Source organism: Penaeus vannamei, chromosome 5, assembly GCF_042767895.1.
Source record: "Penaeus vannamei isolate JL-2024 chromosome 5, ASM4276789v1, whole genome shotgun sequence".
Classification (NCBI taxonomy): domain Eukaryota; kingdom Metazoa; phylum Arthropoda; class Malacostraca; order Decapoda; family Penaeidae; genus Penaeus; species Penaeus vannamei.
The window spans coordinates 28,286,819-28,301,818 of record NC_091553.1 but is presented as its reverse complement, the minus strand read 5'-3'; the positions used below and the strand labels follow the sequence as shown (position 1 = coordinate 28,301,818).

General features: G+C 44.2%; 1 protein-coding gene across 10 annotated transcripts in view; it reads left to right on the top strand.

Annotated features, from left to right (window-relative positions):
* cyst (rho guanine nucleotide exchange factor 18 cysts) overlaps positions 1-15,000 on the top strand; it is a 676,181-nt gene that overhangs the window by 35,961 nt on the left and 625,220 nt on the right. Inside the window, exon 1 of one of the 10 annotated variants that reach the window (XM_070122009.1) lies at positions 9,415-9,432. The exons of the other annotated variants lie outside the window; for them this stretch is intronic. The gene's annotated coding sequence lies outside the window, so the exon portion shown is untranslated. Of the gene's footprint in view, positions 1-9,414; positions 9,433-15,000 lie in introns of those variants that run through there. 10 annotated transcript variants of the gene reach the window in all.

Sequence of the window (15,000 nt, the reverse complement as noted above, 5' to 3'; positions counted from 1 at the left end):
AGCATTTTTAGAGATATCACCATTGGCATCCTTTGTGGCCATTAATTACTGTAATTCATTACGTCTTGCCGTTGAGATATGGTACAACTCTTACCTAAAGTGAGGTCACGTCAGGTCCTAAACAAAGTGCCAGCGCTCCGAGAGATAGATTGCTGGGGGAGGGGGGGGGGTAGACTCGCCCCGGGTGGATTTTGACAAAACTTGACTTGGAAGTTTTTGCTTTCCGAAGAGCAGAGGGGAGGAGGGGTGGGGTAGGGGAGCTCGATATTGCACGCAGCAACACGCAAGTTCGATACCGCTCGTGGGGACGAAGGAGGAAGGCCAGAGGCTTCGAAAACCCATTAGTCATCTCACCTGACACGTGAGAGCTTGAATAATGCAATAAAGCCAATTTTTTCCAAGCTGTGTGTGGAATGGCGGGAGATTGCGTTTATGAAGGGCATGTCGGTCTCAGTCAGTGGTAAGGTGGTTATATAACCGATGGAGCGAAATGAGTGACGGATATATGGAAATTATATGTGATCGTTTATGAAACTAAATTATGTACCGTAATACACGTGTTGAACAGATGTGCATGACTGACATATGTACCTAGTAGACGGAATTTTTAAGCTGGTTAATACACACTGAATCCGAGGTGCGGAAATTAGAATCCTTCGGGGCATTACTATAGAGACCAAAGTATTGAGAATACGTTTGATAGGAACTACCCGAATATGGATGATGTTCTGAAAATACCCATAATGTTCACTTGTAAGGAGGCTGCAAATAGCACATTGTGTTGCTAAAAGGGTAAAGTGTGTCTGATTTTTTGCTCGCGCGCGCGCACGCACATAGATACATACACACACTCACAAACACACGCACACACACACACGTTTATTTATTTAATAAATGATCGTTTGTCTGGATAATTGTAAAAATGTTAGTATATATTTCTTGTTTCACAACGCAGTTAAACCTAACATGGTATAATAATCACCGTTCAGACAGTCTCGTACTGAGCGTCTTAGTAATTGTACTACAGTTTTTGTTTTGGCGTTATCTTTATCGACAACGGTTCTTGTTTCTCTCTGCCACTCCGGGCAGGGATTTTCATCTCGGTTCCCTTCACAGCTGGGGTTGTATCCCGCTCTGTTGAGGGATACACCGAATAGACTTGTATGACCCAAGGTCTATATAAGTACTTATATAGACCTTGGTATGACCACCCCTGAACGTCCCGAGATCCTGGCGAGTCGGAGCCAAGGCAGCGGACCCGGATGGATCTTCGTCGACTTGCAAATCCGATTTACTTTTTATTGATAAAATCCTCGCCGTCTCCACGTGCACTTGCCTTTTTCCCTCTCTTCTTTTAGGGGTAGAGCCGATTTTTTCTTTAATATTTTGATATTCTGCTTTAATAAAAATGCTAGAGTTTGATTTTAACCGATAGGGTCACGGAACTTTCTTGGGGTGTTATGTATCTGGTTTTCGTTATTTGATAGGTAAGGGAGGGGTGGGGACGTGGAGGAACGTGGAAGGGACTTAGGACGAGGGGTCAATGGTGATAGGTGACGTGATGGGCAGGAAGGAGGAAGGGGGTGGGGGTGGGGGGGGCAGGGCGAATAGAAGGATGGAAAGGGCGCTCGTTGCCTTGTCTTCCTGTTCCCTGGCCTCCCCTGTCTCATTCTCTCTCTATCTCTGTCTTTTTCTCTCCTCTCTCTCCCCTCCTTTCCAATCCCTGTTTGTTTACCCTTTCCCTTCCTCTTTTCCTTCTTTCCACTTTTCCTTCATTCTTTCCAGTCCCCTTCCCTCCTCTCCCCTTCCATCCACCCTCCCCATCCTCCTTTCCTCTTTCAGTTCCATCCGTATTTCCCTTCCTCCATACCCCGTTCCCTTTCATTCTTCCCTTCATCCTTTCCTTCCCTGCTTCCTTTACCCTTTCCGTTCCTCCTTCCTTCCCATTTTTCTCCCGTCACTATTCCGCTTCCCAACCAGAAAGACTCATTTTTTTAAAAGAAAATCTCTTCTCGAGGAAACGTTGAGATAAGTGCAGCTTCGGCGCCGTTAATTACCGCTCGCCGTTGTACCTCCCGGGAGACAGAGAATCTTCCGCTGCCGATCCTGATTGGAGGATTGTATTGTCCTGATTGGCGGAGTGTTGTGTCCTGATAGGTTGGTTGTAGTGTTCTGATTAGCTGATAATACTTTGTATTTTCCTGATTGGCGAAGGGAATTGTCTCGTTCGGCGGGTGTAGTGTGCTGATTGGTGGACTGTATATCCCTGGTTTAGTGAAGTGTGGTGTGCTGATTGGTGGGATGTATAGTTTCGTGATTGGCGGATTGTGGTGTTCTGATGGGTGGGGTGGGTTGTAGATGTTATTATTAGTAGAGAGCACAGTATATTTTCCTGATTGGCGGAGTGTATTGCCCAGATTGGCGGAGTGTGGTGTCCTGATTGGTGGGTTGTAGATGTTCTGATTAGCCGAAAGTACCTTGTTTTTTGGGAGTGTAGTGTCCTGATTGGAGGATTGTATATCCTAGATTGTCTTGATGGGTTGTAAAATTCTGAATAGTGGAGAGTACTTTGTGTTTTCATAATTGGCGGAGTGAATTGTCACATTCAATTAGTGTATTATTCTGAGAATATTGTCCTGATTGGTAGAGTATAATCTGATTGTTAGATTATAATGTTTGTTTCTTGGGAGAGGGTTTTGTTTAAATTTTTTTAATGATGTAAAGGTTTTCAATTTTGTGTTGTTCGTTCTTTCTTTTTTTTTTACAACAATGGATGTTTGAAAAATCACCTTTTTTCTTTTCTTTTTTTGTGGGAGACTTTTTAACGGGTGTGGCATTTTTTCTTTCATTCAGTCTCCGATATTTCTGTTTTAGAACGATGACGGTAACAGATGTTCTTTCTTTCTTTCTTTCTTATGTATATTTAGAAGTTTTTTTTTTGAGAACCAAGATGTGATATTATATGTCTTGCTTCTTTTTTTGGCGGTGCCGGCGGTGCGGGGAATTACATGCGGCAAGACCATAAACTCTCGCCAAATGACTGTGATCAGCTGAGGATAATGCGCTTTTAATTCTCGTTGATGACGGTTATCGGTCGCTCGTTTTGGTATTGTTGCTATTTTTCAGGATGATGCTCGGTATTGATTTTGTTTTCGGAAGGAAAATGGAAGTAGATTTTAATGTCGGACGGGCAATTAGATAAGTGTTTATAGTTAGGCCTATATATGCGTTTTTGGTTATGGTGTTGGCGTGTTCTTGTTCGTTCGACTTTCTCATTTGTCGTTGTAACACGGTGTTGGCAGGTTATGTTGTTAGAGGAACTCCATGTTGAGTTGTCTTTTTCAGTGAATTTACGTGAATTATCCGCATGTATACGTTTACATATTTATTTATACACACTTGTTGGCGATGGTGTTATCTTTTTGTGTGTGTTGTGGTAAGCCATAGTGCTTGTCGGCAGCGGGGTAACCCACGTAATCATGGTGAGTGTAGGTATTGTAATGGGAGACCCTTTATACATAATAGTTCCCTTTTACGCCATATAAATGGTCTTGTTTTGGGGTCCTGTTGCTAGCGAGGGACTCTCCATTGTTTCGGTGGTCCATCATATTTTCCTTTCTTTTTCGTTTTTTTCCTTAGCTCATTTCTTAGAATTAGGCGGTGTTGTCTCATTTTCAACTTTCTTGAAATCGTTTTCCTTCTTTACTCTGTATCACATATCTGTCGGTTTCGTCTTTCAAAGAGTGAGGGGAAGGATATCTAAGTACTCTTTCCCTCCACTTCTCATTCATTCATTCCTCTCTTCTATTCTTCCCTCCTCTTGCCCTTACACCCACTTTCTCTCTCTCCTTTTATCCCTCACCTGTTTCACCTCTCCCTCTCCCCCAATTACCCCTCCCTCAACCGTACATTATCTACGCCTCCCCCTTTGTCTCCTCCTACCTTCCTCCCCTCCCTCCCTCCCTCCTTTTCTTCCTTCCTGCCTTTCTCTCATTCTCTCCCTCCTCTCTTTCTCTCATTCTCTCCCCCTCTCTTTCTCTCTCTCTCTCTCTCTCTCTCTCTCTCTCTCTCTCTCTCTCTCTCTCCTCTCTCTCTCTCTCTCTCTCTCTCTCTCTCTCTCTCTCTCTCTCTCTCTCTCTCTCTCTCTCTCTCTCTCTCTCCCTCTCCCTCTCTCTCCCCTCTCTCTCTCTCTCTCCCTCCCTCTCTCTCTCTCTCTCTCTCTCTCTCTCTCTCTCTCTCTCTCTCTCTCTCTCTCTCTCTCTCTCTCTCTCTCTCTCTCTCTCTCTCTCTCTCTCTCTCTCTGTCTCCCTCCCTCTCTCTCCCTCCCTCTCTCTCCCTCTCCCTCCCTCTCCCTCTCTCTCTCTCTCTCTCTCTCTCTCTCTCTCTCTCTCTCTCTCTCTCTCTCTCTCTCTCTCTCTCTCTCTCTCTCTCTCTCTCTCCCTCTCTCTCTCTCTCTCTCTCTCCTCTCTCCTCTCTCCCTCTCCTTTCCCTCCTCTCTCTCTCCCTCCCTCCCTCCCTCCCTCCCTCTCTCTCTCTCTCCCTCCCTCCTCCCACTCCCTCCCTCTCTCCCTCTCTCTCTCTCTCTCTCTCCCTCTCTCTCTCCCTCTTCTCCCTCTCCCTCTCCCTCTCTCTCTGTCTCTCTCTATCTCTATCTCTATCTCTATCTATCTATCTATCTATCTCACTCATTTCTTCCCTCGTTCTCTCCTAAATCCACGATCTCCAAACCATCCCTCCACCCCACCCCCACCCAAGCCCCATTACTTTTGACCGTAAGTGTTTCCGCTCACAATAAACCAGAGTGCCTTTCCCCCGGGGTGTAAAGTAACACCAACACCGTACATGTATGGGATTTCCCCCTCGTAGTACGTTGTGGACCTGTTCTATTGATGGGCTGAGGGGAATGTCAGTGAGAGATACAACATTTTTTATCTTATGTACAATGTTGGTACTTGTGTGTGTGTATATATGTGTGTGCATGTATATATGTATATGTAAATGTATATTGATGTTTATGAATAGGTAGATGAATAAATATGTATATATATATATATATATATATATATATATATATATATATATATATATATGTATGTATATATATGCCCAAAGCTATTTCTACGCTCCGAGTTGAGTGTCTGAACAAGGTCTATAGATACTTATGTAGACTTAGCTTCCGAATTGCCTCAGAATCTGTGCGCATGTCTTTAGATGGCCTTGCACAGCGTCCCTTTTCCTCCTCGAAATGTATTCGGTTGAGTCTTTGATGTGCAATTCAGATACTTTTTATATTTGTTAATTGAGAAAAAAAATGCTTTCGGACCCTAATAACGAATGGCGTGTAGAGCGAAGATCCTGCTCTTATTGCTTTTATTCGGGAGTCCTTTGATATTTGTCTGGGGAATTTTGATGATTTGAAAAGAAAAGGAGGATTGGTTTCGTAACATCTTTTTATGCTGTTTCGTCCCCTGCATTTTTAAAGCGTTTTGGTAGATTTTTTTGTGTTGTTTCTCTTTTTCTATTCTTTTCACTTCTCATTGTGTGTATTTTGTATTTTTTGTTTTTTTCCGAAAGTTTGATAATTGATCTGAAACTTTTCCTCTTCATTAATACACACACACACACACACACATACACACACACACACACACACACACACACACACACACACACACACACACACACACACACACACACACACACACACACACACACACACACACACACACACGCACTCTCTCTCTCTCTCTCTCTCTCTCTCTCTCTCTCTCTCTCTCTCTCTCTCTCTCTCTCTCTCTCTCTCTCTCTCTCTCTCCCTCCCTCCCTCTCTCTCTCTCCTCTCTCCCTCTCTCCCTCTCTCCCTCTCTCCCTCTCTCCCTCCCTCCCTCCCTCCCTCCCTCCCTCTCCCACCTTTCTGACTCTGGCCTGACTGACGGAGTACAAGGCCTGGTGGACTCAGCGTTGGGGGAATGGTAGGGCCCGAGTCCCATTTCAGCAAGACGGATTGCTCGTTGTCCAAAAAATGTAAAACACTCTTGAAATCGGAGGGGGAACCTTTTGTTCTTTTTCTTATTACTATTATTCATTTTTTTCTCTCTATATATATTTTGATATAATTGCTTTACCATTTCTTCTAAGGCGGGCGTCAACCAGCGTGGAGGGAAGGAACAGCCTGGCGGGGAGACTAATACTTCGCCGGCGTCTAGCGTTTTGTCTCTCCTACTCTCACAGGCTTCGTTTTGCTTCATTTTCTCTTTTTTTTTCTTTGACTTTTTGGTGCGTTCTTTCGCATCTGTTTTCTTCCTGTTCCCCTTCTCTCTTTTCCCTGTTCTTTCCCTCGCTCGTCTTCTTAATGCCTTCTATCCCCATCTTCATTCTTCCCTTCTCCTTCTTCTTCTTCCTTCTTGTCTCCGATGTCTCCACCCCCTCTCCTCCCTTCTTCCGCCAGTCCTCCCCTCTCTCCTCCCTCTTTTCTTCCCGTATCTTCATCATCCATGTCCGGGGGATAAAATAAGGGGAGAGGGGGGGGGGGGTTATTGTGTTACCGGCGCTCTTGGGCACTTAACGTAATAACGCGACTCCCCGAAAACTACCTGCCCCAGACACCCCACCCCCGCCCCCTCCCACCAGAACAGGAAAAAAATCAGAGCGAAACCAAGAACGAAAATGGGATGGTCAAGGTAGGGTGGGGCTGGAGTTAGTACTTTTCTTCTCTCTCTCTCTCTATTTTTATCCTTCTCTCCCCTATCCTTCATTCTCCCCTCTCTCCTACTCTTATTCCCAGTTCAACGCCATTCCTATTTCCATTCCCTTATCTCAGTCTTGGTCTTATGTGTGTGATGTTTACATGTACTGTGAAACTGTAATTGATTATAAAAAGATAACCATTATATAAGTGGAAACGATTTAGAAATTGAATTTGAATCCTCATATCCCTTATCCTCCTCTTTCCGCTTCCTTATCCTAGCCCCCCCCCCTCTCTCTCTCTCTCTCTCTCTCTCTCTCTCTCTCTCTCTCTCTCTCTCTCTCTCTCTCTCTCTCTCTCTCTCTCTCTCTCTCTCTCTCTCTCTCTCTTCTACTTCGTATCCCCTTCTCTCTGCCTCTCCTGCGTCTCAGCTTTTGCCTTTACCGCTATAATTGGTAATCCAATAAGTTCAGGAAAGAGATTAGCACCCCATTGATTGCCATTTGAGCGGAGGGGCTGGGGTGGGGGCAGGGATAAGAGGAAGGGTATTAGATTCCGGAAGTGTTAATTGTTGTCTTTAAGTGATTGTTCGCCTCTCGAGATGAAGCTTAATTTGATTATAAATATTATATATGCTAGACTATCTGAATAAATTCATACTTACGGACATATTCATGCACACACACACACACACACACACACACACACACACACACACACACACACACACACACACACACACACACACACACACACACACACACACACACACACACTCACATATATATATATATATATATATATATATATATATATATATATATATATATATATATATATATATATATACGTGTGTGTGTGTGTGTGTGTGTGCGTGTGCGTGTGCGTGCGTGCGTGCGTGTGTGTATAAACACACATACATACACTCACTCACTCACACATACATATATATAATGCATTATTCAATGCGGTATATATATATATATATATATATATATATATATATATATATATATATATTTATACATATATATATAAGTGTTGTAAATGATCTGGTTGTGATCAAAACTAGGCATTTCGGGAGAGCATCATTCATAAATGATCAAGCCCTTTCTACTCCCTTACCTCCACCCGTCCACTTCACCTCACCTCAGAATTCTCACCTTCGCCCTGTCCCTCCAGCGCACTCTCACACCTTCACTTGCTCATTCCCTCTCGAGCAGTCACCTCACCCCAGAATTCCCACTTTCACTCTCACTCAGTCACTCCATCTCTCTCTCTCTCTCATGACTCATCTCACACCGAATATCCCGCCACCATCTTCTCATTCCCATACACTCACTCACTCGCCCCACCTCAAAATCCCAACTTCACTCCCACACTCTAACTCACTCGCACCCTCCTCCCTCCTCTTTCCTTACATTGCAACTTGATCTCTTTATCAACAACTTCCCATCACAAGTAAGCGACGGGTCCTGCCCAACTTCGGCGAATAGACGGGGTTCTCTAAGTTAGGAACCGAGGGACAGGTGGCCGCCTTTGCTTCTGGTAGTGGTGTGTGTGTGTGGGGGGGGGGGGGCTATCAGTGTTTGGGTAATGTGCGAGTTTGTTTTTCGTTAGTAATGTATGGATGTTGTTGTTGTGTTGTGGGGTGTAATTTTGTGGGGCATATATGTATGTATGTATGTAAGTTTTTGTTGGTTTTAGTTATGATTGTCATAGGTGTCACCATTGTTATTGTGTTTGTATCTGGTGCTTAAGTTGATGTTATTATTGCCATTTTCGTATTGACGTCGTTACTGTATATCACTATAATTCCAGTAATCAACTACATTATGTTTATTGCATAATTGATAGCCTTGGTATTATTGGTTCCGGTATCATGAGTCCTGTTAATTGTAATATTGTATATGCGATTATATCTATGATAAAGATTTTAATTGCAAAGATCACCCACTGTATCATTTCATTTATCATTTGAATCATCATTTTTATTATTGCATCGTTTACAGACGGCTCGTTTGTAAAAAAAAAAAAGTTCTCATTGTAATTGCGACCGCTATTCAAGTAGAGGAAGTCAAAAGTGATTTCCTTAGATATTCAAAGACAATGTGTGATTTGATGTAATAGTAGTTTTTTTAGTCGTACGATGTTTTTTATATCTTATTTTGAAGAGTTGTCCCTCCCCCCTTTCTTTCTCTCTCTCTCTCTCTCTCTCTCTCTCTCTCTCTCTCTCTCTCTCTCTCTCTCTCTCTCTCTCTCTCTCTCTCTCTCTCTCTCTCTCTCCTCTCTCTCTCTCTCTCTCTCTCTCTCTCTCTCTCTCTCTCTCTCTCTCTCTCTCTCTCTCTCTCTCTCTCTCTCTCTCTCTCTCTCTCTCCCTCTCTCCCTCCTCCTCCCTCTCTCCCACCCTCCATCCCTCTCTCTCTCTCTCCCTCCCTCCCTCTCTCTCTCCCCCTCCCCCTCTCTCTCTCCCCCTCCCCCTCTCTCTCTCTCTCCCTCCCTCTCTCTCTCTCCTCCCTCCCTCCCTCCTCCCTCCCTCCCTCCCCTCTCTCCCTCCCCTCTCTCCCTCCCCTCACTTCCCTACCCATTCCCTCTTTTTCTCCCCCTCCATCCCCTCTCCCATGGCCAAATGTAGTGATGAGGCATTATTATTTCACAATTTCATACTTATGCTGAGTGAAAATTTATACTTTTTTTCTTTCACAGGTAAAGCAGGAGAACCAGCTAAAGCGGCATTTGTTCACGGGGTAGGCCAATGTCTTTTGGGTTTGAGTTACATTTTGTTTAAACCGATTTGTGTGTGTAATTCTTTGCCATTGATTAATATTTTTGTTTCATGTTATCGTTTTTCTACTTCCTGTTTGTATTATCATAATATTTTCATCGTCATTCATAGTGGTGATGGTGGTGATAATGATAGTAATAGTAATAATATCATTGTTTTTGTTGTTGTTTGCGACGGTATTTAGATTGCCGTCAGTATTGGTTTAATGCTAATAGTGATACCCATAATCCTTAATTATTTATTTACATTCTTCGTTTTATGAATAGCATTGAATGAGACATTTCACGTAAATTGTTCTCCTTTATCTTTCAAGTCGCCTCCCCTCCATATTTTGTCAATTTCCTTCCCTTCCTTACCCATCTCATGACTTCCCTTTTAATCCCTTCCTTGCCCTTATTTTCCTTTCTTTTCTCCTTCCTTCTCTCCATCCCCCTTTCCTTCCCTTCCTCTTCTTCGTCGTCGTCCTCCTCCTCCTTCTCCCCCCACCTCCCCCTCCTCCTCCTCACCCCCCTTCTCCCCCTCCTCCACATCCCCCCCCCCTTCTCCTCTTCCTTGTGTCATTTGTGATTGATTACTTATTATTTTTAACAATAACTTCGCCAATTAAGTTTTGTTTATTTCCTATCGTTGCATCCATTCATCTATCTATCAATATATTCATTCTTATTAAAGGAACCCTCGCGTTCCCTCTACGGGGTTGATTGATGTTCAGTTGTTCACGGAAGGAGAAGTGATTAATTCGCGCAGGTGTTATTAGTCTGTCCCTGACGGTGGTTTGATTGTGGAAATTTAATTAGGCAGGTGAGTTTTGGTTGTGGTTGATCATGGCTGTTTTGGAGGCTTGGGTGGTTTTTGATGCGTTAAGTTAGGCCTATGTTTAGGTATTTTCGTTTTCCTGGTGCGCACGCAAGTATCCACGCACGCAATCGCTCAGTCACTCACTCACCCACTCACTCACACACTCATTCACATAATACCCCTACCCCATTCCCATATTCACCCTCTCACCCACCCAGTCACTCACTCACCCACCCAGTCACTCACTCACCCACCCACCCAGTCACTCACCCACCCACCCACCCAGTCACTCACCCACCCACCCACCCACCCACCCACCCACCCACTCACTCACTCACTCACTCACTCACTCACTCACTCACTCACTCACTCACTCACTCTCTCACTCTCTCACTCACTCACTCACTCACTCACCCACTCACTCACTCACTCACCCACTCACTCACTCACTCACTCACTCACTCACTCACTCTCCCACTCACTCACTCACTCACCCATAGACATGTACATATATGAGGGCTATAGTTTAAGTACAATCACTACAGTAATGATGGTGCCTTGTCGTCATCGAACCCGCAAATGGGAGCATAATAGTTCCATCCTCCTTTTTTTTTCTTTTTTTGTAAGCCGACAAAACGTGTGGCCATTTGTTGTCGGTGTAATTGTGTAGCCTCCGCGGTACGTATTGTTCCGTTGGGCCACAGGATCCGGGAGAGGGGGATGGGGGATGGGGAGGGTAAGTGGGAAAAGGGAGGGTAAGGGGGAAAGGGAATGTAAGGGGGGAGAGAGAGAGTGGGTGGGGATGAGGGATGGAGAGAGAGTGTAGGAGGGATGAGAAAGAGAAAGAGAGACGGGGGGGGAGGTAGATGAGGTGGAAGTGGAGAGAAGGGGTAGCGGTGGGGAGACGAGAGGGAAAGAGAGAAGGATAGGTTGAAGGAGGAAGGGGGAGGAGAGGGAGAGGGGGAAAGAAGAAAGAAAGAAAGGAGTTGGTCGATAAGGGAGGGGGGAGAGGGGATGGGTTGTGGGTAGAGGGTGATGAAGGGAGAGGAATTGAGTGAGGCGAGAAAGGAAGGGAGTGAAATAAAGGGGAAGAAAGAGAGGAATGAAGGGGTTTTGTTCCGCGTCGGGCTGGAGGAACAATCGCCTTTTTGTCGGTTTGTTGTATGGGGTTTCAGAAATATATAGTAAAAAAAAAAAAAAAATCATCATTGTTTTTGTTGCCGCGGCCGCCAGTATTGTTGTTGTTGTTGTTAGGTGTATAGAGGTGGAGAGGGGGGAGGGTCCTTTTACCCCCCTCCCCCACTACCCCCGTTATGGGTGTAGGAGATTTGTTTTCCTTATATATGTCCTAATTTTTTCCCATTTTCTTCTCTTCTTTTTTTTATTCTCCCGTTTGTTACTCTCGTGCTCGAGAGAGAGAGAGAGAGAGAGAGTGAGAGAGAGAGAGAGAGAGAGAGAGAGAGAGAGAGAGAGAGAGAGAGAGAGAGAGAGAGAGAGAGAGAGAGAGAGAGAGAGAGAGAGAGAGAGAGAGAGAGAGAGAGAGAGAGAGAGAGATATGGAGGGAGAGAGGGAGAGAGGTATAGCCGGGTTGTGTCGCTCGTTGCTTTTGTTTATTGTCGGAGCTCGTGGCGGGGTCGTGTGGGTGGGGTCAGGGTGTTGTTTAGGGTGTTGTCAGTGTGCCTGGATGTTGTTTGGGTGTTGTTCGTTTAGTGTTGCCAAGATGTTGCCTTTTGGGCGTTGTCAGTATATGTGGATGTTTCTCAAGTGTTGTCAGGATGGTGCCTTTTGAGTGTTGTCACTGTGTTATTTACTAACTGTTGCGTGTGTGTTTGTTTAATGTTGTCAGGATGTTGCTCTTTAGGTGTTGTTTGGCTGTGTGTCGATGTTTGTTCAATATTTTTTTGATGTTTATTTTTGTGTTGTTACTTTGTGAATGTTGATTGTATAATGATGCCAGAATGTTGTCGGCTCTGAGGATGTTGTTTGTTGTCAGAGTGTGTGCTTGTTTGTTAAATGGTGTCCGAATGTCTGAATTGTGTCGGGATTTTGTGTTATGAAATCTGTCACTTTGGTGTTTTCAGGATGCCTAGATACTAGGTGAATAGTGTTTGTGAGTGTTGTCACCCGGGTGGTGGAGGGGGGAGGGAGAGGAAAGGGAATGATGGCAGCACGCACAACAGCTACGCGGGGAGTTAGGGTAGAAAGCGGTGGGTGCGGGCAGGCGGCATCTTGGGTAACCTGGGATGGGCGCGGCGCCGTTTCGAGTCTTCTTTCCTCGGAGTTGCTGGTGTTCCCTTCCGTTTCCTCTCCCCTCTCGAGCCTCTTCTATTTGTCGTCTTTGATGTGGCTTAGTTCGGCCATTTCGTTTGCTCTGTTATCTCTTCTTGCTGTTGTTTCCTCGCATTTTTTCTGGTCATTATTAATACCCTGCTGTTATAATATCATGATCATCATTGCTACGATAATCTCTTTCGACCTATCACCCCCCCATCCCGACGATTCAATTCAGCTCTTTTTATTTTACCTTTTTTTTTGTAATGTAATCCAGGCGTTGGGTTCCTCACCTTTGCCCTTCAGCTGGGGGATCACCTCGCTCCGATTTCCATACGTGTGGCCCGCCCGCGACTCGCATTCTCCTGCATGCACGCTCGCTCTCGCTCTCTCGCGCTTTCCCTCTCCCTCCTTCTCTCTCTGTTTCTCTCTCCTCCCGCCTCGCCTCTCTCTCTCTCTCTCTCTCTCTCTCTCTCTCTCTCTCTCTCTCTCTCTCTCTCTCTCTCTCTCTCTCTCTCTCTCTCTCTCTCTCTCTCTCTCTCTCTCCCTCTTTCCCTACCTCCCTCTCTCTCCCTCCCTACCTCTCTCTCCCTCTCTCCCTCTCTCTCCCTCTCCCTCTCTCTCCCTCTCCCTCTCCCCTCTCTCTCCCCTCTCTCTCTCTCTCTCTCTCTCTCTCTCTCTCTCTCTCTCTCTCTCTCTCTCTCTCTCTCTCTCTCTCTCTCTCTCTCTCTCTCTCTCTCTCCTCTCCTCCCTCCCTCCCTCCCTCCCTCCCTCCCTCCCTCCCTCCTCCATTCTCACCCTCTCTCTCCTTCCTTCCTCTCCCTCTCTCCCCTCCCTTCCTCTCCCTCTCTCTCACCTCCCTTCCTCTCCATCTCTCTGCTCTCCCTTCCTCTTCCTCTCCCTCCTTCCTGACCCGTCCCTTAGTAGATGAATAAATAAAAATTGAGTTCATCTGTGACTTAGCATAAGAGTAACTTAGTATTGAAAACATAGAGTTCGTAGTAAATCTGCTTTGGAATGACATTTCATGATAAAGATAATAGATTGATAGATGAAATTAGTCATCTTTATCAAATTTGATAATTATATTACAAACAGAGATTTCTTTGTTTATGTTCTGTGTAGGCCTATGGCACGTGAATATTCGGATGCCCTTTAGTTACTTCAAAAGAAATATCGGAGAATTGAATTTGTTTATTCATTAAAGTCTGTTCATAGACACTGTGTATTATGGCGTACAAGTCGACATTTGAGGCCTAAAAATCTCCGAATTTCACGCTGAATATAAAATGTAAACTTTTTACCACTGAATGGTTAACAAGTGAAACTGCCTGCCTATCACTCGATGTACACTACTTCCCTTCAACTCTCGCACCCCACCACAGTTGTTTGTTACTGAAACTCATTTTTGGTAAGTCTCTTTAACGTAAAGGTTGTAACAACATCAGTGATTTAACTACTCATAGGGTAGGTTTGGTTCGTAAGAGTAAGGTTAGGCTAGTTTACTCTGCTATGACTGGTTTTAGAATTGTTTATGAGATAAGGTATTTTTTCCCTCTCCATATGCTAGGGCTGGGGAAGTGGAGTGGTTTTGTTTATTGTTATTATTTTTAAGTAGGATCGTCGTATCGGACAAATATAGGCCTAAGCCTGAATTATACATAAGAATGTTAGGGGTCATGTCCGCCGGCATATGATTTATTTTAAAATCTATCGCTCTTGTTTGTTTAATTTTTGTTCTATTACTTTTTTTTGTTTCTTGGGAACTGGCATTTGTTTATTGATTTTGTTCGTTATTATTATTATTATTATTATTATTATTATTATTATTATTATTATTATTATTATTGTTATTATTATTATTGTTATTATTTACGGACTTTATTTTATTTTAACCCATATCTAATTAATTTTGGAGAGTAAGCTAGGAAAAAAATTATATGCTGCGTCACTGGCAAGGTTTTCGAATGAAGAACGCCTAAGATCTTATTAAATTTTCTTCTTTTTTGTGTTTATTGATATTAATCTTGGCTGGGATGAAATATGAATGAAGTTACCTCTGGGTTTCTTGCACGGAGATAATGATGATGATGGTGTCGTTTTCTTTGTTTTTGTCTGGTATTTATTTGTTATAAGCAACACTAAAGAAATTCTAGTTTTACGTTTCATGATGGTGATGGTGATGCTGATATTTCTATGGGAGGGTGAGGTTAGCTGAGGTCAGATCCTCTATGTGCGGGGGGAGAGGCAGGGGAGGGAGGGGTATTGAAAGGGAAGGGCGGGGAAAGGAAGTTGAAGGGGAAAAGTCAGCAAGGCAGGCAGTTACGTAGGTAGGTAGATAGATAGATTGGTTGGTAGGCACGCAGGCAGACAGGTAATAGGCAGGAAGGAACAAAGAAAGGGAAAAGAAACGAGGGAGGAAGAAAGACAAAAGGAGAGAGAGACAGATAGACGGCAAACA